This window comes from Bos grunniens, chromosome 23 (assembly GCF_055505025.1).
Source record: "Bos grunniens cultivar Pamir isolate PY7600 chromosome 23, Bosgru_T2T1.0, whole genome shotgun sequence".
Classification (NCBI taxonomy): Eukaryota; Metazoa; Chordata; class Mammalia; order Artiodactyla; family Bovidae; genus Bos; species Bos grunniens.
In genome coordinates, this window is record NC_141187.1 from 34668392 (window position 1) to 34694855 (window position 26464).

A 26464-nucleotide genomic window follows, 5' to 3' on the forward strand; every position below is an offset into this window, starting at 1 on the left:
CAATGGAATGCCACTGTAAGAAGAGAAAGGATGGAGTGTCTTGTAAGGTTTGGGTTCCTTTGAAGGAGGGTCTTGGAATCAGATTGGTCCTGTTGGGTTACTCTTTTTCAGAGGCAGGTTGGGAGAAGCAGGGATTAACTATGGATTGGGCGCTGTCATGGGGGAAGGAGAATTCAGCAATGGGGTATCACTAGTTGCTAACAGAAATAGTGAAGCAAAAAGGGGCGGCTGGTAGGAAAGCACTCATTCTAAGAGGAGGTTGTTATGTCATTTTGCAGCTATTGCATGACTTTGGCATAAATATTTCCTGTTAATTTCACTTCTGGGTTAATCTGTACCTGTCCTCCCAGTCTGATCAATTGGTGTTTCCACTCTTTCAGTCCTGAATAGTTTTTGTTCTTTGTGCACTCCTCAAATCCCCACAATCATCTTATACAAATGCTATTACCATCTGTATTTTATAATTGACAAGAAAGGTTTAGCAAGTAACTCATTCAAGGCCCAGCCATAGCCAAGGGCATAGCCTAGAAGGGGATTGTTCATCAAAAACTACTCAGGACTTAAAGAGTGGAAATACCAGTTGATCAGGCTGGGAGGACAGGTACAGATTAACCCAGAAGCAAAATTAACAGGAAATATTTCTCCCAAAGTCATTGCTTCCAATAGCACTGCTCTAAACTTAATAGTCATGGGAATGTACAAAGAAGGCCTCAGCAGTGCCCTGGCTTCATGTTCGGTCCTGCTGCTACTGCTGCTGCTAAGTCACTAAAGTCATGTCCGACTCTATGCGACCCCATAGACGGCAGCCCACCAGGTTCCTCCGTCCCTGGGATTCTCCAGGCAAGAACACTGGCGTGGGTTGCCATTTCCTTCTCCAATGCATGAAAGTGAAAAGTGAAAGTGAAGTCGCTCAGTCGTGCCCGCCTCTGCGACCCCATGGACTGCAGCCTATGAGGCTCCTCCATCCATGGGATTTTCCAGGCAAGAGTACTGGAGTGGGTTGCCATTGCCTTCTCCATTTCGGTCCTATATTAACCCAAAAAAGATGTCCTTTTCATTATAGGGGACTGAAATGCAAAAATAGGAAGTCAAGAAACACTTGGAGTAACAGGCAAATTTGGCCTTGGAATACGGAATGAAGCAGGGCAAAGACTAATAGAGTTTTGCCAAGAAAATGCACTGGTCATAACAAACACCCTCTTCCAACAACACAAGAGAAGACTCTATACATGGACATCACCAGATGATCAACACCAAAATCAGATTGATTATATTCTTTGCAGCCAAAGATGGAGAAGCTCTATACAGTCAGCAAAAATAAGACCAGGAGCTGACTGTGGCTCAGACCATGAACTCCTTATTGCCAAATTCAGACTGAAATTGAAGAAAGTAGGGAAAACCACTAGACCATTCGGGTATGACCTAAATCAAATCCCTTATGATTATACAGTGGAAGTGAGAAATAGATTTAAGGGCCTAGATCTGATAGATAGAGTGCCTGATGAACTATGGAATGAGATTCGTGACATTGTACAGGAGACAGGGATCAAGACCATCCCCATGGAAAAGAAATGCAAAAAAGCAAAATGGCTGTCTGGGGAGGCCTTACAAATAGCTGTGAAAAGAAGAGAAGCGAAAAGCAAAGGAGAAAAGGAAAGATATAAGCATCTGAATGCAGAGTTCCAAAGAATAGCAAGAAGAGATAAGAAAGCCTTCTTCAGCGATCAATGCAAAGAAATAGAGGAAAACAACAGAATGGGAAAGACTAGAGATCTCTTCAAGAAAATCAGAGATACCAAAGGAACATTTCATGCAAAGATGGGCTCGATAAAGGACAGAAATGGTATGGGCCTAACAGAAGCAGAAGATATTAAGAAGAGATGGCTTATAGTAAAGTTGCAGGATATAAAATCAACACACAGAAATCCCTTGCATTCCTACACACTAATAATGAGAAAACTGAAAGAGAAATTAAGGAAACAATTCCATTCACCATTGCAACGGAAAGAATAAAATACTTAGGAATATATCTACCTAAAGAAACTAAAGACCTATATATAGAAAACTATAAAACACTGGTGAAAGAAATCAAAGAGGACACTATTAGATGGAGAAATATACCATGTTCATGGATTGGAAGAATCAATATAGTGAAAATGAGTATATTACCCAAAGCAATTTATAGATTCAATGCAATCCCTATCAAGCTATCAATGGTATTCTTCAAAGAGCTAGAACAAATAATTTCACAATTTGTATGGAAATACAAAAAACCTCGAATAGCCAAAGCCATCTTGAGAAAGAAGACTGGAACTGGAGGAATCAACCTACCTGACTTCAGGCTCTACTACAAAGCCACAGTTATCAAGACAGTATGGTACTGGCACAAAGACAGAAATATTGATCAATGGAACAAAATAGAAAGCCCAGAGATAAATCTACGCACATATGGACACCTTATCTTTGACAAAGGAGGCAAGAATATACAATGGATTAAAGACAATCTCTTTAACAAGTGGTGCTGGGAAAACTGGTCAACCACTTGTAAAAGACTGAAACTAGAACACTTTCTAACACCATACACAAAAATAAACTCAAAATGGATTAAAGATCTCAACATAAGACCAGAAACTATAAAACTCCTAGAGGAGAACAAAGGCAAAACACTCTCCGACATACATCACAGCAGGATCCTCTATGACCCACCTCCCAGAATATTGGAAATAAAAGCAAAAATAAACAAATGGGACCTAATTAAACTTAAAAGCTTCTGCACAACAAAGGAAACTATTAGCAAGGTGAAAAGGCAGCCTTCAGAATGGGAGAAAATAATAGCAAATGAAGCAACTGACAAACAACTAATCTCAAAAATATACAAGCAACTCTTACAGCTCAACACCAGAAAAATAAATGACCCAATCAAAAAATGGGCCAAAGAACTAAATAGACATTTCTCCAAAGAAGACATACAGATGGCTAACAAACACATTAAAAGATGCTCAACATCACTCATCAGAGAAATGCAAATCAAAACCACTATGAGGTACCATTTCACGCCAGTCAGAATGGCTGCGATCCATAAGTCTACAAGCAATAAATGCTGGAGAGGGTGTGGAGAAAAGGGAACTCTCTTCACTGTTGGTGGGAATGCAAACTAGTACAGCCACTATGGAGAACAGTGTGGAGATTCCTTAAAAAACTGGAAATAGAACTGCCTTATGATCCAGCAATCCCACTGCTGGGCATACACACTGAGGAAACCAGAAGGGAAAGAGACACGTGTACCCCAGTGTTCATCGCAGCACTGTTTATAATAGCCAGGACATGGAACAACCTAGATGCCCATCAGCAGATGAATGGATAAGAAAGCAGTGGTACATATACACAATGGAGTATTACTCAGCCATTAAAAAGAATACATTTGAATCAGTTCTAATGAGATGGATGAAACTGGAACCTATTATACAGAGTGAAGTAAGCCAGAAAGAAAAACACCAATACAGTATACTAACACATATATATGGAATTTAGAAAGATGGTAACAATAACCCTGTGTATGAGACAGCAAAAGAGACACTGATGTATAGATCAGTCTTATCGACTCTGTGGGAGAGGGAGAGGGTGGGGAGATTTGGGAGAATAGCATTGAAACATGTATAATATCATATATGAAACGAGTTGCCAGTCCAGGTTCGATGCACGATACTGGATGCTTGGGGCTGGTGCACTGGGACGACCCAGAGGGAGGGTATGGGGAGGGAGGAGGGTTCAGGATGGGGAACACAGGTATACCTGTGGCAGATTCATTTCGATATTTGGCAAAACTAATACAATATTGTAAAGTTTAAAAATAAAATAAAATTTAAAAAAAGAAGAGATGGCAAGAATACACAGAAGAACTGTACAAAAAAGATCTTCACGACCCAGATAATCACGATGGTGTGACAACTGACCTAGAGCCAGACATCCTGGAACGTGAAGTCAAGTAGGCCTTAGAAAGCGTCACTATGAACAAAGCTAGTGGAGGTGATGGAATTCCGGTTGAGCTATTCCAAATCCTGAAAGATGATGCTGTAAAAGTGCTGCACTCAATATGCCAGCAAATTTGGAAAACTCAGCAGTGGCCACAGCACTGGAAAAGGTCAGTGTTCATTCCAATCCCAAAGAAAGGCAATGCCAAAGAATGCTCAAACTACCGCACAATTGCACTCATCTCACATGCTAGTAAAGTAATGCTCAAAATTCTCCAAGCCAGGCTTCAGCAATATGTGAACCGTGAACTTCCTGATGTTCAAGCTGGTTTTAGAAAAGGTGGAGGAACCAGAGATCAAATTGCCAACATCTGCTGGATCATGGAAAAAGCAAGAGAGTTCCAGAAAAACATCTATTTCTGCTTTATTGACTATGCCAAAGCCTTTGACTGTGTGGATCACAATAAACTGTGGAAAATTCTGAAAGAGATGGGAATGCCAGACCACCTGATCTGCCTCTTGAGAAATTTGTATGCAGGTCAGCAAGCAACAGTTAGAACTGGACATGGAACAACAGACTGGTTCCAAATAGGAAAAGGAGTATGTCAAGGCTGTATATTGTCACCCTGCTTATTTAACTTCTATGCAGAGTACATCATGAGAAATGCTGGACTGGAAGAAACACAAGCTGGAATCAAGATTGCCAGGAGAAATATCAATAACCTCAGATATGCAGATGACACCACCCTTATGGCACAAAGTGAAGAGGAACTCAAAAGCCTCTTGATGAAAGTGAAAGTGGAGAGTGAAAAAGTTGGCTTAAAGCTCAGCATTCAGAAAATGAAGATCATGGCATCTGGTCCCACCACTTCATGGGAAATAGATGGGGAAACAGTGGAAACAGTGTCAGACTTTATTTTTCTGGGCTCCAAAATCACTGCAGATGGTGACTGCAGCCATGAAATTAAAAGATGCTTACTCCTTGGAAGGAAAGTTATGACCAACCTCGATAGCATATTCAAAAGCAGAGGAGACATTACTTTGCCAACAAAGGTTCGTCTAGTCAAGGCTATGGTTTTTCCAGTAGTCATGTATGGATGTGAGAGTTGGACTGTGAAGAAAGCTGAGTGCCAAAGAATTGATGCTTTTGAACTGTGGTGTTGGAGAAGACTCTTGAGAGTCCCTTGGACTGCAAGGAGATCCAACCAGTCCATTCTGAAGGAGATCAGCCCTGGGATTTCTTTGGAAGGAATGATGCTAAAGCTGAAACTCCAGTACTTTGGCCACCTCATGCGAAGAGTTGACTCATTGGAAAAGACTCTGATGCTGGGAGGGATTGGGGGCAGGAGGAGAAGGGGACGACAGAGAATGAGATGGCTGGATGGCATCACTGACTCGATGGACGTGAGTCTCAGTGAACTCCGGAAGTTGGTGATGGACAGGGAAGCCTGGTGTGCTGGGATTCATGGGGTCGCAAGGAGTCGGACACGATTGAGCGACTGATCTAATCTGATCTGACATTGCCACACCTCGATGTGTGCATCTTTCTTACAAGGAAACTATAAATGCAAGGGATAATCTTACACAGGAGTTCTATTGTCAAATGATCACCTTCCCATAATGCCATACTTCCTAACACCGGTTTCCATCCTCGTTTTAGAAAGCAACACGTGCTCAAAATCAGCGGGAAGCCTAAAGAGGCTCCCGCTGGAGGAGTAGGACGTGTGCATCTGGGGTGACTTTGCTTTGGGGGAGACATTTGCAAAGGGTCTTTGACCCAACTACTGTGGTCACGCCTCCCTTGAACCTGGCCTGGGCATTTGGAAGAGGTATTTATCTCCTCAGGCTATTTAGGACCAAGGTGGCCTGAGGGGTTGGTGAAGGAAAGGTGGAGCAATGCAGACCACCCTGCTGCCCAAAAGCCTTCTGCTTGGTCCCCTGCGGGGTGGGAGTCCGGGTAGCTTGCGTACCCATTTTTGGAGCACGAGCTGGGAGCCAAGAGCTGGGTAAGGACTGCTGCCCTCCCATCCCTGGGGGCACGTGTGCGCGTGCGCGCGCGTCGCCGTGGTAACCACGCAGCAGAAAGGCGCTGAATCACGGGCGCGCGCTATCCCAGCTCCAGCAGAAGCTGCAGCGGGGGCGGGCGGGGGCCTTCCTGGTTGCATCTTGGCTAGACCCGTGCCAATCCCGGCGGGACTGACTGGCCTCGCGCAGAGAAGCGGTGACCACAGTCGCTGTCACTGCTGGAGGTACAAGCGCAGCAGTAGCCTCATCCCGTCTCCGGTTTGGGCAAGAGTCTCTCCTGGCCAGCAGCGCCTCGATAAAATATCCCCCTTCCCAACCCTCTGGCCGAGTAATGGGAAGAGAGGGCAGCAAGTAGGCAGGTTATGCCAAAGAAAAATAAAATCAAGACGCCCTGAGTTAGGAGGTGAGTTTCTTAAGGTTCTTCTGGCCATCTAGGAAAGGGCTTATTCTTGATTGCTGCACCGATTGATTGTTTCTTAGTAGGGTGGAGTCGAGAAAATTTGCATCTTTTCCCAATCTCGTGAATTGCATTTCTTAGTCCTGTAGAATCGGTTTTCTTTAAACTTCGTTTGGTATTATTTATGTGATCTTTACTATCATTTGCTAAATTCATTTTGTCTGTGTATCTTAACCATAATTTGAAGCTAAAAACCTTTTCATGGCTTTTTCTTCCTTCCCTTTGAACTTCCTCTACAGAATGGATATTCATCACTATATTATTAATCAAGAGCATAAACCTCGTTTGTGAAAGTCATTATTCTTTCCATCATTCTTTCTCTTAAGTATATGGAGTGAGAAAAGAATATGATATACACACTCATCCATTTTTGTTGCTAGATTTCTCATCTAAACATGTTTGTTTGTGGGTAAAATGTTAGTGTTTTTTCCAGTACTTAAATAGAAACATTGAATGATATCTTTGATAATAATAGAAAAAGTCAATTTCAGACAACTCCCTCAAAAGAGCAAGAAATTTTGAAGGGAGTGTTAGTGTTTATTTCTTTATTCCTGAAATGTATGTTCATTGTCCAGATGTTTCAAATTGTTCGTTACAAGAAGACCACAATCATGGAGACTCCTGAAATTATGCCAAATGTAAAATTTTATCTTGTGCTTATTATTATACCTGATTTTTCATATAGACAAGGGAAACTGGAAATATCAGTTCAGCTGTAGACTTTTGTTTCATATGGAAAGCTGAATTCCTCTTTGAATTTGAAAAATTTGAAAAAGAGAATTACAAATATATATCAAGACTTTTTTAGGACCTCAGGTGATAGATTCATCACACCTTTGCCATCTAAGATGCTAATTTAGGAAATTAATTTCCTTTCAGAATAACAAAAATAATTCAGCCAAACTCACTATGCAATGAAACCAGTCAAAAGAGAGCTTCAATAATTTTTAATTGTAAAAGAATGGATATACTGTTAAATTTTCTTCATTTTTTTCTACCAAACAGAGAAGATGCATTCTCTTTAAATAAATTTGTAGAGTCAAGCATGACTATTTCTGGGGCAGTGATGTAGATTGCCAGGTCCGATGGCCTGGGTTTGGTCATTGCTCTGCCACTTAGTGGCTGTGTCACATTTGACAAATTCCTAACTTTCTCTTAGACTCAATTTTTTCATCTGTAAAAGAGGGATAATAATAGGAACAACCTAATGGAATTCCTATAAGAATGAATTAAAGCAATGCATATACATACAATACATATACATAAAGCTCTTTACTCGTTGCCAGGCATGCAGTAACACTTCAGTAAAAGGTGAAAGTGAAAGTCTCTCAGCCGAGTCTGATTATTTGTGACTGTGTAGTCCATGGAATTCTCCAGGCCAGAATACTGGAGTGGGTAGCCTTTCCCTTCTCCAAGGGATCTTCCCAACCCAGGGATCGAACCCAGGTCTTGCGCATTAAAGGCAGATGCTTTACAGTTGAGCCACAAGGGAAGCCCACTTCAGTAAAATTTAGTTGTTATTATTGTTCTCAACATAAGTTTTCTTTTCAAAAAATATTTTCTATGTCTTCAGGATAATTTGGCACTAAAAATAGAAATATTTTAATATGAGAAAACTTGTTCTGATTTGTAATATCAAATCATCAGAAATGCATAAATATTTCTTTGTAGCATCTTTACAACAACAATAATAAATATAATCACAATCTTAAAGGCATGTCAATTTCAGGTAATTATATTTGATACTATAAGGAAGGAGCTTCGCTGTAATGGGCATGGAGTAATTGGTGAGTTATTGCTCTATTTTTTTTTTTAAATGTGTATTTTTAGACACTATTCATGTGAATTCCATAGTGAGAAGCTTTATTTCTGTTAAGTAGTAAATATGGGTGGGCCAAAATAGCATCTATTTTTGCATCATTTGACAGAGTCTTTTAACCATAGGTGGTGGTTTCAAAATAAGTCTTCTTAAATGACACACAGATAGATTAAAGATACGGTGTTGTACTGTAATCCCTTCCAAATAACATTGGTAGAATATGTTACCTGTTGGAAAGTGGTATTATGTCTAGCCTGCTGTGCATTCTTTTCCTTAAGTTCATAAAAGCAAGGGATTCTAGGAAACATCTGTTTAATTTAAGCAATGTAGCTAGAGACAGGATAATTCCGATTTCAAAATAAATTTTCAAAGTTAGTTTTATTCTGTGCTATAATTTAAAGAATTATTAAGTATGGAGGGTAAATTAACTCAATTTTGCACCTTGAGTTGGCAAAAGTCTTAGCTGCATGCAAGCTCCCAATTGTGGCATATGGGATCTAGTGCCCTGACCAGGGATAGAACCCAGGTCCCCTGCATTCAGAGGGTGGGGTCTCGGCCACTACACCACCAGGGAAGTCCCCACCTACAAATTTTAAATGTTAGTGTGTGTGGTATGTTTTTTCATGTGATGGGGAAGTATGTATTACTCCTCTCTAGGATAAAGATCCTGTTATTCTTAGGTTGTGATTATCAGCATAGTTTACCACTTATTTTCTATCCCCCTCATTAAAATAAAGAGTAGGATGTCTTCTGGTCAATATAACATAGTTTTCTTTCTTAAAAATGTTTTCAAAAACCACCTCTTAAGATGACTTATTTTCAATAAAATTGCTGTCTTTACTCTCTCTCATTGTATTTCTACTTATCAGGAGGTTGAAATATTTTGTTAATTCAGTGTCTTCAGCCTCCTTATCTTAAAACTACAAGACATGCAAATTCTAGGTGCCAAATGCTCAACATTTTATTATCCTGTGGGAAAGACACACATATTTAGGAGTATGCTGCTAACTAACTAGTCTTCACTCGTTTATATCAGAATTTCCTAACTACTCCTGTGCAGCAACTGCTCCTCCCAAATCTGGAGAAACTTCTTCTGATCTCATTTTACTAGACCTCTTACTATTCTCACTTTCTTGAAACAAAATCTTCTCTTGGTTCACAAATATAATCACAGTCCCCTCCTGCTGCTACTGCTAAGTCGCTTCAGTCATGTCCAACTCTGTGCGACCCCATAGACAGCAGCCCACGAGTCTCCCCCGTCCCTGGGATTCTCCAGGCAAGAACACTGGAGTGGGTTGCCATTTCCTTCTCCAATGCAGGAAAGTGAAAAGTGAGAGTGAAGTCACTCAGTCGTGTCTGACTCTTAGCGACCCCATGGACTGCAGCCTGCTAGGCTCCTCCGTCCATGGGATTTTCCAGGCAAGAGTATTGGAGTGGGGTGCCATTGCCTCCTCCATCAGTCCCCTCCTAGGATTACTGTAAAGTAGGTATATGAACATGTCACACTTCTGCTTCAGAATCTTCAGTGTCATGTCCATCAGTGGATAAATGGATAATCAAAATGTGATCCTTATATACAATGGAATATTATTTGGTCTGGAAAAGGAAGGAAATTGTAACTGTGCTACAACATGGATGAATATTGAAGATATGCTAAGTGGTGTAAACCAAATACAAAAGGACAATATTGTATGATTCCACTTACTTGAAATATCTAGAAGAGTGAAATTCATAGATACAGAAAGTAGAATAGTGATTACTGGAAACTGCCACGAGTGGCTAATGTTATGATTTAATGGGCACAAAGTTTCCATTTGGAATAATGACAAATTCTGGGGATGGTGATGGGGATGGTTTCACAAGATTTAATCTCTGTCTTTCCAGTTCTGCAGTTTCATTTCAGGGAGAATAGGAATAGAATTATTTTCAACCTGCTCAAAACTTCTTGTACTTCCAGGATATGAAGATTTCTGTCTTTCATTGATTCCAGAACCTTCTTGGCTGTTTTCTCTTTACATTTTGTTTCTTCACAATTCTTTTATAAAAAATTTTATTTTGTTTTGGAGTATAGCTATTTAATCCTCCCAATTCTTTTTATTCTTTCCTTTTGGAGTCATCAGAAGACGTATATTGGGCCATTTTTTTTACTTCAGGACTTTATTCTGTCCTTTGCATTTTCAGCTTATTTCTTTGAATTGCGTTTCAGGTTATTTCTTGAGTTACAGCTTCCATTTCATTTCATTGAGTTTTATTTTTTAATTAATTTATCTTAATCGGCAGGTAATTACAATATTGTAGTGGCTTCTGCCATACATTGACATGACTCCAATGACTTTATTTCTAGTTATACAACTTCTGATTGCATCTTTTAAACTATGTCTTTTAATTTTTGTCTCCTCTTTTCACTTTAATCTGCTTTACCACTTCAAACATACTTACTCTGTAGTGTCTCTTTGGTACACTTTTTACTTCTGTTTCTTGCTCTCATGTGTTAACATCTGCCACCTCTCCTTTGTACTGGTTTGTTCCCTAAGGTGTATTACTCTTGTTATTACGGTGGTTCATTTTCAATGGGAATTGCTTTTCTGGTGGAGTTCTATGTGCTTCGTATCCAGGACTGTCCCTCTAAACAGATTTTTGCTTTGCTTCTGCCTCGGCACTTAGCTTTGTGTTAATAAAAAGTTTTGTTGTTCTTACGTATATGTGTGGTCCACTTAGCCTGGAAATGGAACTTATAAATTGGCGTTGTACCAGGTTGTTACAGGGAAGTCCCCATAGAGAGGTACATCTTGGCCATCTTCCTCTGTTTTCTTTCAGTCTTGTCATGGCATGCCTCTGGTTTCCTCTAGCCCCTATTCCTAGGATGCATTAGTTCTTCTAGGCTACAGTGGTGTTTGTGAGGCTCCTCATAATATTTTATAATGTCAATAGATGTTCAGCTACTTTTCTGCTGCATTAGTCTTTGATAATATCTAATTCCTTAATTGATCTAAATTAATTTTGTCCCTGCGTTTGAAACTAATATTGTACTTTTCCTTCCTTCTCTTTCTTTTTAAAAACTATTCCCATTAAGTTTTTTGTTTGTCTTTTGAACATTCAAGTAAATTTTCCTCCTTGTTGGAAACATATATTCATTATCATGATGGCACTTCTTAAATAGTAATTCCCATCCCACTGTTTTGTTACTCCTGGTTTGTTATAGAGATGTAGTGAGTAGTGCATGCATGCTTAGTCATGTCTGACTTGTTGTGACCCCACAGACTGTAGCCCGCCAGGCTCCTCTGTCCATGGGATTTCCCAGGCAAGAATACTGGAGTGGGTTGCCATTTCCTCCTCCAGGGGATCTTCCCAACCAAGGATTGAACCCAAGTCTCTTGTGTCTTCTACATTGGCAGGAATATTCTTTACCACTGGAAGGGAAGCCCCATTATAGAGGAAGCCCTAATAAAAAGTCATTTTAGCACATATATTTTAATAGATGATTTTTGATTTTACAATGAGTTTTAGAATCTACCATTACCTCTTCTTTTATTCCCCAAATATCCTTTTGCCTGTTTGTTTTTTTGCAAATGAATTTTGTTAAGTACTTTAAAGCCATCTGTTGAGTTTTAGTTCATTTTTTGTTTCTTTGTTAACAGTACTATTATCTTTAATGTCTATTGTCTTTTCAGATTATACAAGGTTTCCCTCCCCTGGTATTTGTATCTCCTGTTCTCTCTCCCAGTAGAGTTTTCTTATTGTATTTTAATAGATTCTCTTCACATTTTGAGTCTTTTTGCATATTTTAATGCTTCTGGCCATGCCTAGCAATGGGATCTCTCTAATTAGTGCTCTATCTGTGTATTTGTCTGCTTTATAGAGATGCTGTTGCTTCAAAGAACTTTGCTGATCGTCACCAGCCTGGTTGTAGTAACCCTTGTGCTGATATTTCTTTCACTAATTTGATGTGTCTAATGATGAGGAAACATCTTGTGTATTCTCTTCACTGTCTCCTTAATAATCTGATTCTTAGAACATTATTAAAAGAGCGATTTGACTTTTCTTTCTTTTTTTGGCTTGTTTTCCCTCCTATTTATTGGTCTACCCTTTGGAGCATCACAGAATCTGTTCACTCGCCATTCTGCATGAATGCCCATCCTGTGGTTTACCAACCAGTCTTGGATCATGTTTCCCTTAATTCTGCTTGATCGCCTATTAGGAAATCATTTTATACTATAATTGTAAGGCATTATCTCTGTTGCCAGTAAATTCCTGGGTAATCCTCTGTGTAGATTAGCACAGGTTTTTTCTAGGACTAGTTTTACTTTATCCTCTTTCAATGGAGAAATTCAGACCATAGATTACCTTACTGAAACACTGCGAAGTTTTTACCTTCCTGGCCTGGCATCTAATCATGTCTGGGCTTCCTCCACTACCTTTCTTCCTTGGTTTGTTGGTGAAGATCTGAGGCCTTGAGAGCCCTTTGTAGATGCAAGAGCAGCGGGTTGAAGCTTCCTCCACAGGTACTTTCTGAGCTGCTTAATCTTCAAGTCCTCTCTCCAGGCTCAGGCAGGTCCAGGGTGAAGGAGTGTGACTCATGAAGAGTTTATCAACTGCCTTGGCAAAGGCAGTGTTAAAAGTGAAAAAGATCAGGAGAAAGCAACCTTGACTCTTTTTCATTCTTTGTGTTCCTTACCCATTGATACTTAGAGACTTGCTTTGGAGAAACTGGAAACTAACTTCTGACTGATAAACCACAGAATTTCAGCTAATTCAACCAGAACATTCTATATACCTTTTGTGGATGACACGTATCTGTCTTACTTCTCTCAGATTCTTAGTGGGAACTTCAAATAATATGAAAATAGTATGTAAAACTGCCTTGTGAATAAAAGGACTATTATCAATGGCTGTTATATTGTGATGGTGATGATGAATATTACAAACCATTTTTCTTGTTATTAATAGGATAGATTATTAACCTAGAATATTCTACCTTCTTTCTATTTTATTCCTTTTCTTTCATAGGGAATAAATGAATAATTATTTACCTAATTCCAGAAAGTTAAATTCTAAAGGAGAACTCTTCTTTTTTTAAACAAAGTATAGCTGATTTACAATATTGTGTTAGTTTTAGGTATACAGCAAAGTGATTTGAATCTTTTCTTTCAATTCTTTCTCCACTATAGTTTGTTACAAGATATTGAAGATAGTTCCCTGTTCTATATAGTAAATCTTTGTTGTGTAAAGAACTCTTAGACCAGCTAATTATAGACATGTTGATAAATATTAATAGAATTGAGGGCATGAACAGTCTCAGAATTGATGAACAGTTTGCCAGTTTCCGAAGTTTGGTAATCATCACCTGTCTTTAGAATTTGGCATAAAGCAGATTCACTGTCGTTGACACACAAAACCTCTAGTATCTGAATTTAAACATCGCTGAGCACTGACTGGATTTTCCCCTACAGTGGGTGGCAGATGGTGTCTGTACTCTTCCTGGCCTTGCCTCGTGCATGCTCTCTAAAGGTGATGATTTAATTTTTAGAGCACAAGACAAAGCATTTATTTAGAAAGCAGTGTTGACCCCATTAGTAAGAATTAAATTTAGGGAGAAACAAAAATGCTGAGCCAACTGAAAGCTAAGCTATTCCCATAATTAGGGAGACTATTTAAAGCTCCAAGATGTACACTCAAGGTTTCACCTTCTGAAACATTTTCCCTTAATGTAGGAATAGTATCTCCAGGAATACCAGTGTCTGGTGTTATTTATAATATGAGGACCCTGAGACAGTGTGTCCATTTCCAGAAGTTCAGAAAAGATGGTTTACTCTAGGAATCAGTACCTAAGTAAATATAACTTCTCTTTACCTTTTCTTTCTCCTCACATACAGCCTTTCACTAGCCACCCGTCCTTTGAATGGTTCTCTTGACTGTTTTATCCAGTTACTTCCAGGAAATCACCATGTTCTTCTCTAGTGTCACTTTGACTCCTTGAGTGCAAGATGCTCAGATGGTAGCCCAGGGCCTGCAGTCACCCCTGTGGATAAAGACTGCCTCAGCAAAGACAGCTTTTATCACAGTAGTGACTGATAAAGCTTGGAGGCTCAGATGGTATAAGAATAATATGACAAATAGAGCACCTCCAGCAGCTCCCAGGGGCTAAGTCGAAATAGCAAAATACAGCTTATCTTGCTTGAGTTCACTGGCTCTGAAAAGCTAGAGTTTACCAGCCTACTTTTGCTAGCCAGTTAACTGCAAACAGGACCAGCTATAAACACAGCCTGTTCCTGAATAGCCCACAGGAAAATGCTGTCCAGAAGATCCGTTGAGGTCTTTGAAATGAGGCCCCATTTGAGCTGTTTTCATTTCCCTCAAGCAGACATGCTAGAGCTTGTTTTCTTTCTGAGCCTGTAGAAGCATTTCACTGCACCATTATTGATAAAGGCCACATATCAGAAACAACCAATCATCCAGCAATAGGGAAATGGCAGCCCACTCCAGTATTCTTGCCTGAAGAATTCCATGGACAGAGGAGCCTGGTGGGCTACAGCCCATGGGAGTCCCAAAGAATCGGACAAGACTGAGCAACTAACACTTTCACTTTCACAAGGAAATGGTGAAGTCAGTTATAATAATCACCTCCATGGGATATTGCAAAATAACAGAAAAGAATAATGAATAAGAAAGTAGCAATGAAGGATAATGAGGGATAGAATGTGAAATGAAAATGACAGCTATTTTTCACTAAGAGAATAGCTTTGGTGAAGTACATGTATATATAATAAATGGAAGGAGAGCCTGGAAAGAGAAAATAGCCATTCATTAGTGTGATTTGATTGCAGTGTTTTTAGTGTACATTTTGGTCATCGTAGTTAAAAAACGAGTTATTTTATTCACTCAGCCTCCATCCGGGCAGTGTGGCAGAGGTTGGAGACACAGACAACAATGTAATAAAAGCCAGTTCTCCTGGGTTTATGTAATATATCATTTTAAAAAACAAACTTTTCCCTTTGATCAGAAATGTTAGCACAGAAAAATGGCAGCCGCGGAGGAACAGCAGTTTCATCACGAAGTTGATCTTTCATAGCTCCTTCTGGCTTTTCATTTCAAAAACTAGCAGCAGCCATAATAAACCATCACCATGCAATGTCTGTAACTTCTGGCTACAGTGTATCATGGTCTGGATTGGAATACCCTGAAGTCCTTTACCATTCATCCTACCTTGGTTCTGACTTGACTGGTTTCCTTTGGGCAGAGATGAAAGAAAATCCCCAGTGTGTGAAGACCTGAGTTATTCTTTCTTCTCCCTGTAAAATAGTTGGCTTTTTTTTTTTGGTCCACCCTTAAACTTAGAAAATGCTGTCTGTTTTAGGTACTCTGTGGGGGTCAGTGATGGGACAAAGTAGGAACATTTCAAAAAGCCCTTCTGTTGAAAAGGACAAAGGATGGTGTTGTGTGTTGCACTGTGTCCTCCCCAAAAGATAAGGTGAAGTCCCAGCTCCTGGTGCCTGTGAACGTGACATTATTGGAAATAGGGTTTTCACAGATGTACCTGAGCTAAGATGAGATCATTAATCCAGTACGACTAGTGTCCTTGTTAGCAGAGAGAAATTTGGACACAGAGGCAGCTTGGGAGAGCATCATTTGACAACAGACGCAGACCGGAATGAGGCAGTTGCACGCCCGGGAATATCAGTGACAGAGGCAAAGAGGGATTTGCCCCAGAGTCTCAGCGGGGCTGTGACCCCTTGATTTCAGACATCTGGCCTCTAGAATTGTGAACGAATAAATTGCTACTGTTTTAAACCACCTAGTTTGCTGTGCTTTATAACAGCACCTCCAGGAAACTAACACAGATGTGAAAAGCAAGGGTTATAGTCAGTAAATAACCACTATGATGATCATCTGATGGGTGCATAGAATGGACAAGGCATTATCATTATGGACCTGGGCAGGCTTTTAAGCCCCTCCAGGATGATGATGCTTCAGAACTTTTGTCTGAGTCAAACACAACATATTAAAACAATTTAAAGAAGAGAACTTCCAGGCTACAGGAACACGTAAGGTTGCTCAGAAAACATTTTTGCACTGAAAGCCAACGACTTGAAAAGTGGGAAAATTTCCCTCCAGTCTAGGTGGGTAGGGACTCCCCAGGTAGCCATGAGGAGGAGAGCTCTGCTCTTGAGGTACATGGCTTGGGAATGGTATATGTTTCCTTCCAGGACAGTCTTCACATTCTCTTGGTTCTGCTTTTTTCATAGGCCCTCTGCTGCCACTGACACCCTATGAGGACCAATCTCTCTTTTTTTTTAGAGATTAAAAAAAAATTACATATTTATTTATTTTTGGCTCCACTGGATCTTTGTTGCTGTGCACAGGCTTCTCATTGCGGTGGCTCTCGTGTGGACACAGGCCCTAGCTGCACGGGCTTTAATCATTGCAGCGTGTGGGCCAGTAGTTGTGGCACAGGGGCCCAGCCACTCCTTGGCCCATGGAATCCTCCTGGATCAGGGGTAGAACCTGTGTCTCCTGCATTGGCAGGCGGATTCTTCTCCACTGCACCACCAGGGAAGTCCCAGGTCTCTCTTTGTTAAGAGAGAAGATTCCTGGCATAAGCTTGAGATCTGGCTTTCACAGAGGTTGTACATTGGCCCATCTTGTCTTGGCTTTCATGGGCTCAGGGCTTAGGGCTCCTCCAGTGCCCCCTGAAAGTCCTGTGCTTCCCCAGTTTCTAGAGAATGGGTTTCCTTTATCTCCTCGGTTCCATGCCACCTGCTTCCTATCTTCCAGGAATTCTTTGAAGTTTCTGGTCTGTTAGTAGTTCTCATTCTTATTTTTCCAATGTTATGGTTTTATGGTTTCTTTTCTCCCATCTGTTCATATGTCCTGCCGCCTTTCCCCTTTATTTTCATTTTTCAGTAGAAATGTAAGAAAGAGGGGAAATAGATGTTATCGATCCAGTCTGCAGTTTGGAATTAGAAAGTTTTCTTTTTCTTTTCAGTTATTCAGATCAGATCAGATCAGATCAATCGCTCAGTGGTGTCCGAATCTTTGTGACCCCATGAATCGCAGCACACCAGGCCTCCCTGTCCATCACCAACTTCCGGAGTTCACTGAGACTCACGTCCATCGAGTCAGTGATGCCATCCAGCCATCTCATCCTCTGTCGTCCCCTTCTCCTCCTGCCCCCAATCCCTCCCAGCATCAGGGTCTTTTCCAGTGAGTCAACTCTTTGCCTGAGGTGGCCAAAGTACTGGAGTTTCAGCTTTAGCATCATTCCTTCCAAGGAAATCCCAGGGCTGATCTCCTTCAGAATGGACTGATTGGATCTCCTTGCAGTCCAAGGGACTCTCAAGAGTCTTCTCCAACACCACAGTTCAAAAGCATCAATTCTTTGGCGCTCAGCCTTCTTCACAGTCCAACTCTCACAGCCATACATAATCACAGGAAAAACCATAGCCTTGACTAGACGAAACTTTGTTGGCAAAGTAATGTCTCTGCTTTTGAATATGCTATCGGTTGGACATAACTTTCCTTCCAAGGAGTAAGCGTCTTTTAATTTCATGGCTGCAGTCACCATCTGCAGTGATTTTGGAGCCCAGAAAAGTAAAGTCTGACACTGTTTCCACTGTTTCTCCATCTATTTCCCATGAAGTGATGGGACCGGATGCCATGATCTTCATTTTCTGAATGCTGAGCTTTAAGCCAACTTTTTCACTCTCCACTTTCACTTTCATCAAGAGGCTTTTGAGTTCCTCTTCACTTTTTGCCATAAGGGTGGTGTCATCTGCATATCTGAGGTTATTGATATTTCTCCTGGCAATCTTGATTCCAGCTTGTGTTTCTTCCAGTCCAACATTTCTCATGATGTACTCTGCATATAAGTTAAATAAACAGGGTGACAATATACAGCCTTGATGTACTCCTTTTCCTATTTGGAACCAGTCTGTTGTTCCATGTCCAGTTCTAACTGTTGCTTCCTGACCTGCATACAGGTTTCTCAAGAGGAAGGTCAGGTGGTCTGGTATTCCCATCTCTTTCAGAATTTTCCACAGTTTATTGTGATCCACACAGTCAAAGGCTTTGGCATAGTCAATAAAGCAAAAATAGATGTTTTTCTGGAACTCTCTTGCTTTTCCCATGATCCAGCGGATGTTGGTAATTTGGTCTCTGGTTCCTCTGCCTTTTTTAAAACCAGCTTGAACATCAGGAAGTTCACGGTTCACATATTGATGAAGCCTGGCTTGGAGAATTTTGAGCATTACTTTACTAGCGTGTGAGATGAGTGCAATTGTGCGGTAGTTTGAGCATTCTTTGGCATTGCCTTTCTTTGGGATTGGAATGAACACTGACCTTTTCCAGTGCTGTGGCCACTGCTGAGTTTTCCAAATTTGCTGGCATATTGAGTGCAGCACTTTCACAGCATCATCTTTCAGGATTTGGAATAGCTCAACTGGAATTCTGTCACCTCCGCTAGCTTTGTTCGTAATGATGCTTTCTAAGGCCCACTTGACTTCACATTCCAGGATGTCTGGCTCTAGGTCAGTGATCACACCATCATGATTATCTGGGTCATGAAGATCTTTTTTGTATAGTTCTTCTGTGTATTTTTGCCATCTCTTCTGCTTCTGTTAGGTCCATACCATTTCTGTCCTTTATTGAGCCCATCTTTGCATGAAATGTTCCTTTGGTATCTCTGATTTTCTTGAAGAGATCTCTAGTCTTTCCCATTCTGTTGTTTTCCTCTATATCTTTGCATTGATCCCTGAAGAAAGCTTTCTTATCTCTTCTTGCTATTCTTTGGAACTCTGCATTCAGATGCTTATATCTTTCCTTTTCTCCTTTGCTTTTTGCTTCTCTTCTTTTCACAGCTATTTGTAAGGCCTCCCCAGACAGCCATTTTGCTCTTTTGCATTTCTTTTCCATGGGGATGGTCTTGATCCCTGTCTCCTGTACAATGTCACGAATCTCATTCCATAGCTCATCAGACACTCTATCTATCAGATCTAGGCCCTTAAATCTATTTCTCACTTCCACTGTATAATCATAAGGGATTTGATTTAGGTCATACCCGAATGGTCTAGTGGTTTTCCCTACTTTCTTCAATTTAAGTCTGAATTTGGCAATAAGGAGTTCATGGTCTGAGCCACAGTCAGCTCCTGGTCTTGTTTTTGCTGACTGTATAGAGCTTCTCCATCTTTGGCTGCAAAGAATATAATCAATCTGATTTTGGTGTTGACCATCTGGTGATGTCCATGTATAGAGTCTTCTCTTGTGTTGTTGGAAGAGGGTGTTTGTTATGACCAGTGCATTTTCTTGGCAAAACTCTATTAGTCTTTGCCCTGCTTCATTCCGTATTCCAAGGCCAAATTTGCCTGTTACTCCAGGTGTTTCTTGACTTCCTACTTTTGCATTCCAGTCCCCTATAATGAAAAGGACATCATTTTTGGGTGTTAGTTCTAAAAGGTCTTGTAGGTCTTCATAGAACCGTTCAACTTCAGCTTCAGCGTTACTGGTTGGGGCATAGACTTGGATTACTGTGATATTGAATGGTTTGCCTTAGAAACGAACAGAGATCCCTCTGTCGTTTTTGAGATTGCATCCAAGTGCTGCATTTCGGACTCTTTTGTTGACCATGATGGCTACTCCACTTCTTCTGAGGAATTCCTGCCCGCAGTAGTAGATATAATGGTCATCTGAGTTAAATTCGCCCATTCCAGTCCATTTCAGTTCACTGATTCCTAGAGTGTCGATGTTCACTCTTGCCATCTCTTGTTTGACCACTTCCAATTTGCCCTGATTCATGGACCTGACATTCCAGGTTCCTATGCAATATTGCTCTTTACAGCATTGGACCTTGCTTCTATCACCAGTCACATCCACAGCTGGGTATTCTTTTTGCTTTGGCTCCACCCCTTCATTCTTTCTGGAGTTATTTCTCCACTGATCTCCAGTAGCATATTGGGCACCTACTGACCTGGGGAGTTCCTCTTTCGGTATCCTATCATTTTGCCTTTTCATACTGTTCATGGTGTTCTCAAGGCAAGAATACTGAAGTGGTTTGCCATTCCCTTCTCCAGTGGACCACATTTTGTCAGATCTCTCCACCATGACCTCAGTTATTAGTGAAGCTGATTTCAAAACTCCCAAGTCCTATTAATCCTGTTAATGAAACTCATCCTTTTAATGAAGCCAATTCCCCCCCAGGAAGATTCATGTGAATATATTTGCTGTGTGGGCTGGGTCTCTTGGTATAATGGTGACCCTTATCTCCAGGATCTGCCTGTTTGGAGAGCTCAAACAGCAAGGGTGGAACAGTCCTTCTCTAAGGAACACCTGGGGACTTGGTCTAGTACTACAGCATCTGGCTTGTCTCAAGTTGCTTTGAGAACAAAATGGGTGTGTTAAGAAGCTGTGATTAGAGAACTACAAGACAGACACCTATCCTCCAGCTATCTCCCATACCCTTCTGTCAAAAATACCTAAAAGAGCCTTTGGTCACCAGGAATCTCCTGTGACATCCGCATAAAGAAAAAGACCTTAAGGTTTAATCAAGTAAAAACAGCCAATACCTTTGCCTGGAAGCTTGGGTTTATAGAGACCTGCAGGGAGGGGATCAATGGAGGGGAAGGGAAGACCCTTACCAAGACACCCTAAAAGGGGTGGTGGTGGTGGTTTAGTCGCTCAGTCGTGTCCGACTCTTGCAACCCATGGACTACAGCCCTCCAGGTTCCTCTGTCCATGGGATTCTCCAGGCAAGAACACTGGAGTGGGTTTCCATTTCCTTTTGCAGGGCATCTTCCCAACCCAGGAATCAAACCCGGGTCTCCTGCATTGCAGCGGGTTCTTTACCGACTGAGCTACAAGAGAAGCCACCCCCACCTTCCCCCAAAAGGGGAGATAGGCATAATTGTGTGCCTACACTCACTGGCTGATCTCTTGTTACTTCCGTTTCTTGCTTTGAAATGAAATACTAAAGAAGATTGGCAGCAGGAAGATGAGTACTGCGCAGGCACAGGCCCGGTGGATAGGGCTAGGCTTAGGGCTAGGCTTAGGGCTAGGCTTAGGGCTAGGCTTAGGGCTAGGTTGAGGATACAGAAAGCAAAAACACAGTTATGGATTGTCAGCATTCCCTCCAGGGTAAAAACTGCAGAGCCCCTCATATTTGGAATCTTCCAAGCTGAGATTACAACCAAGCTCTGAATTGCTGCAGCCTGCCTTACCAAAATGCCTTTTTAAAAGTTTCTGAAGTAGAATTACATAGTTTTGCACAACTGAATGTCAAGCTCATGAAGCCTGACTCTCCTACTCTTCTCCAATGTTGTTAAAATATATTAAAAATAAATTTCTAATTTTCCCCCCAGTGGTATATTATTAATGGAGGAGATACAAAACTGGGTTTTCCATCAGTTCATCTGGTAGTGGTAGAATTGGCAGTGATCGGAATCCACTTAATGGTTGATGTTGTCAGTTAGTCCTTTCTTCTGACCGGAGCTCTGTTTGGTTTGCTCTGGCTGAAGTAGCCAGGGAGCTGCTGCCGTGGGATTTGCACTCCCATTGACAGCAAAATGTGGTGCTCTCCGAATCAGAAGGCGTTATTTTAAGTTTCTCCCCCTTGCACATCAAGGCCTCCCCACGGGAGAGCGGTTGTTGATGGGCCCCTGTGGAGACGGGCCAGTCCCTGCACTCCGAGCTCAGCTTTATCACTCAGGCAGTTCTCCCCGCTCTTCTCTTTCCTTTCTGTTTATACTTCTCCCCCTCAGTGCTGTTAACCAGTCTTGTGGCTTTTAAACCCACTCTCTGGCTCCCCGTTTATACCTTCGGCTTGTCTCTCCTCTGAACTCCAGACCTGTTTATCCAGTGCCCTGATCAGCACTCCACCTGACGGTCTTGAGTCGCTCCCCACTTCAGGTCATTCCAACCCTATTCTTCCGGCTGCTCAGTCATCCTGACCACTTGTCCTCATCTCAGGCCCTCCACCACTTCCAGCAGCAAATCCTGCAGTCTCTACCTGCAAAATAATTCAGGTGTTTTGAGACCCAGACCCTTCCTGCTGCCACCTCGGGGCAAGATGCCATCCCCCCACTTGGATAAGTGCTCGGGCTTCTCACTTATCTCTCTGCCCTCTACACTCCCTTCGACATGGAAGCCTCAGCGGACAGAGTTAATGCTGCACCACTTCCCATCTCAGAGGCAAAGCCGGAGATCCTTGTATTGACCTGTGAACCAGTGTGGCCTCCAGTTGCCTCCATAACCTTTCCTTTAGCCATGCTGACCATCTTGCAGTTTCTGGAATACAAGGCACATTCCCTCCTCAAAGCCGTTGCACTTCAGGTCCCCTCTGCCTAGAACTCTTCTTTCTGTCCACATGTTTCATTGTCTCATCTCTTTAAGACTTGGCTCCAATAAGACCTTTTTTTTTTTTTTTTTACATTTATTTTCTTGATTGAAGGAAAATTGCTTTACAGAATTGTGTTGGTTTCTCCCAAACATCAACATAGTCAGCCATAGGTATACATATGTCACATAGGGCCTTCTGAGTCCATGAATTCCTCAATAGTGTCTAATCTGCTCTTTAACTCATCTGTTGAGCTTTTGACAGCAAAAGTATCTTAATTACTTTTATCTTTGTGCTTGGTGATTTTTCAAATCTGCCAGGGTCTTTTTTTTTTTTTTTGTAGTAATCTTACATCTTACTTTTTGTAAAATTTTAAGTGTCTTATTTTATATTTGTAGGTCAGTATTTTGTTATTTTAAAATCTCAGGAACCGGATTCTCTTATCTTTCTTTTCTGTTGCCTTTCTTCCTGGAACTCTAAGCTCATGTTTATCTGAGTTCTCCCTGAGGGTTGATGTGAATTGTTCCAGAAAGGATTTGTGATTGCCTCTGCCAGGTATCTGTGGGTACTACCAGCCCAGAACTACTTTAAGGTAACTTCTCCCCTTGGTTTTAATTGAACCAAACTTGTAATGAAAAGTGGAGCCCAGACCTGTGAGGAGCAAACCTGTAGAATGTCAGTTCTCAGGGGAGAATTATTACTTCCCACAGAGCACAGTGGCCAGGGTTTTATTTTTATTTTTTTCTCAGTTCATCCTTTCACCCACAAGGATGCATCTCTTAAAGGTTCCTGGTTTTCCAAGGCACCTTAGTTCCAACCCCTCATCTTGAATGCACCCAAGGTTCCAACTTCTGTATTGTAGCCATTAGACTCCTGTCTCTGTGTTCTAGAAATGAACAGATATCTCAGGCAACTACAAGCTCAGCGTCAACTTCCAGCTTTCTGTTCATTTTCAGCCTTAGTGGATTTCCCTTATTTCCTTGTGAGTGCAGTTATATATTTGAAAAGTGTCTGTTGTATTTTCCCCCAGAAATCTCAATGTTGTATGTGTTGCTGTTTTGCTAGACATAGAAATCTAGACTTTCCCCATGTATTTTCTTTTTAAAATATGCATCTTTCATGAATTGATAATACTGGACCATGGGCCTCATAGCACTAATACATGGGTATTATATATCCATAGGATATACAATTATATTTACCTGTACCCTAATATTGGATATTATTGCTTTTATACATTAGAAGAAAACCCAATTAGGTTTTTTTTTTTTTTAATGGAGAAACTCATAAGGCAATATAGAATAGTGGCAAAAACATATTCTGTGGTGTCTGACACACTTGGATTGGGTTCCAGTTCTTGGGCATTTTAGTTTTTCTGAGCCTTGATTTCATTGGATGATAATATGCAATTGGAGGGATTTCAGAGGATTAAAATGAGTGCCAGGGACAGTATGAAATAAATGGGAATTTTTACAGAGGTTAATTGTACTTTATACAATGTTTACTTGTGATGATAATCTAGTCTTGGAACATGTCCTGAGAGGAGGGAACAGTGACTTCAGCTTGGAGGTTATGTTCAGGAAGCTGAGGAAGGCTTCTTTTTTATTTTATTATTTTTATTATTTTTTTTTACTTTACAATATTGTATTGGTTTTGCCATACATTGACTTGAATCGGAAGGCTTCTTTTTTATTTTATTATTTTTATTATTTTTTTTTACTTTACAATATTGTATTGGTTTTGCCATACATTGACTTGAATCCACTCCATGAGTGTACATGTGTTACCCATCCTGAACCCCCCTCCCACCTCCCTCCCCATCCCATCCCTCTGGATCATCCCAGTGCACCAGCCCCAAGCACCCAGTATCATGCATCGAACCTGGACTGGCGATTTGTTTCACATATGATATTATACATGTTTCAATGCCATTCTCCCAAATCATCCCACCCTCTACCTCTCCCACAGAGTCCAAAAGACTGTTCTATACATCTGTGTCTCTTTTGCTGTCTCGCGTACAGGGTTATTGTTACCATCTTTCTAAATTCCATATATATGCGTTAGTATACTGTATTGGTGTTTTTCTTTCTGGCATACTTCACTCTGTATAATAGGCTCCAGTTTCATCCACCTTAGTAGAACTGATTCAAATGTATTCTTTTTAATGTCTGAATAATATTCCATTGTGTATATGTACCACAGCGTTCTTATCCATTTGTCTGCTGATGGACATTTAGATTGCTTCCATGTCCTGGCTATTATAAACAGTGCTGCGATGAACATTCGGGTACATGTGTCTCTTTCAATTCTGGTTTTGAGGAAGGCTTCTTTGAAGAACTGATTTTTCAACTGGATATAGGCAGGGTAGAGGATGTTGTGGACGTTGGAAAGGAGACTGGGAAGAGCGGGACATGGAGGGTCTTGTGATGAGTTTTCTCTCCTCTCCCAGGGTGTTTATCCTGGCATATTTCAGGAGTTTGTAACACTGGCTCCAGTCAGCATTTGAACCAGTCTATGTATTGGGTTGGCCAAAAAGTTTGTTCAAGTTTTTCCATACCATCTTCTGGAAAAACCCAGGTAAACTCTTTGGCCTACCCAATAGCATACACGTAATCACCATCATCCTAGGAGACCTGCCATGGGCCAGGAGGTGGTTCCTACTTGGTTGAACTGAGTTCATTGGTCACAGCTACTACAGTGAGTTTTTCTAAGATGAAAAGTGAACTGCAGTGAAATGGAAAGAGAAATATATGAATAATATATTTCCTGCTATTCTCCATAGCATCATTCTGGGCAAACCTTACCACAAAACAAGGCAGTTAGGAAGCAAATGTCAGATATGTCGGATTTTGGCTGTCACATACAGGATTTCTTTCTTTCTCTTTTTCATACACTCAGCTCCAGCTGAGATGAAATCTGTCAGCTGACTATGAAAAGTAATTTGTCACAGAGAACCATGGTAATTCTATCTCTCTGAAATAGAGATTACTGAGTTTAACAGTCGCAAAGTAAAGTATGAATACAGCCCCAATTTCAGTGACTTGTTTACTAGGTCTTCCCCTCACTTTGGTTTGTTTCCCTGAAAGTGAAGTGTTAGTCACTCAGTCATGTCCGACTCTTTATGATCCTATGGACTGTAGCCCACCAGGCTCCTCTGTCCATGCCTCGATTTTCCAGGCAAGAATACTGAAGTGGGTTGCCATTTCCTTCGCCAGGGCATCTTCCTAACCCAGGGATCGAACCTGGGTCTTTTGCATTGCAGGTAGATTCTTAACCATCTGAGCCACCCAGGGAAGCCTCTTTGCCTGAAATGATGGTAACTCCTTGTGGTCTTAACAAGTTGTTCATGCTTACCTTAAATGACTTCACAGATCCATGGGGAGTCAGCATACTGTCTGAATCTGGGTCAGACAGTTTCTTCTAAGGTGAAGTATAAATGTCAGCTCTTTCTCTCCATAGTGTTGTATGTATAGACCTTCTGAGCAGAGATGTATACTAGTTGTAGTTCTAAGTAGCTGCCCAGGAAAGCCCAGGCATTTTCTCATAGATTGAGCTGCCTGACAAAACACAGTGTAGACATGTCCCAAATATTGCATAATAAAAATTATTTGTTATTTATCTGAAATTCACATTCAATTGGGAATCCTGTGTCTGTTTTCGCTAAATCTGGCTGCCTTTCTCATAGCCCATCCCCCTCTGGGTTACACGCCCAGGTTCCTTTCCTGCATGGAACCTCTTGTGTTGTTCTTGATGCTCAGTAGATCTAAGCCTCCAGACTGAGCACAATGGCAAGAATATGAAACTTATTTATTTACGTGTAAAATATTGAAGATATTCACGTGACTCAAGAGGCACAAAAGACTGCTTGTTGC

The 26464-nt window shown here is 41.1% G+C and overlaps 1 protein-coding gene across 3 annotated transcripts in view; it reads left to right on the plus strand.

Moving 5' to 3' along the window:
- The first annotated feature begins 6027 nt into the window (after positions 1-6027).
- KIAA0319 (KIAA0319 ortholog) overlaps positions 6028-26464 on the plus strand; it is a 76184-nt gene continuing 55747 nt past the window's right edge. Inside the window, exons 1-2 of one of the 3 annotated variants that reach the window (XM_086370027.1) lie at positions 6028-6399; positions 8183-8240. The gene's annotated coding sequence lies outside the window, so the exon portion shown is untranslated. The remainder of the gene's footprint in view (positions 6400-8182; positions 8241-26464) is intronic. The other 2 variants (XM_086370028.1, XM_086370026.1) reach the window with 2 other exon arrangements.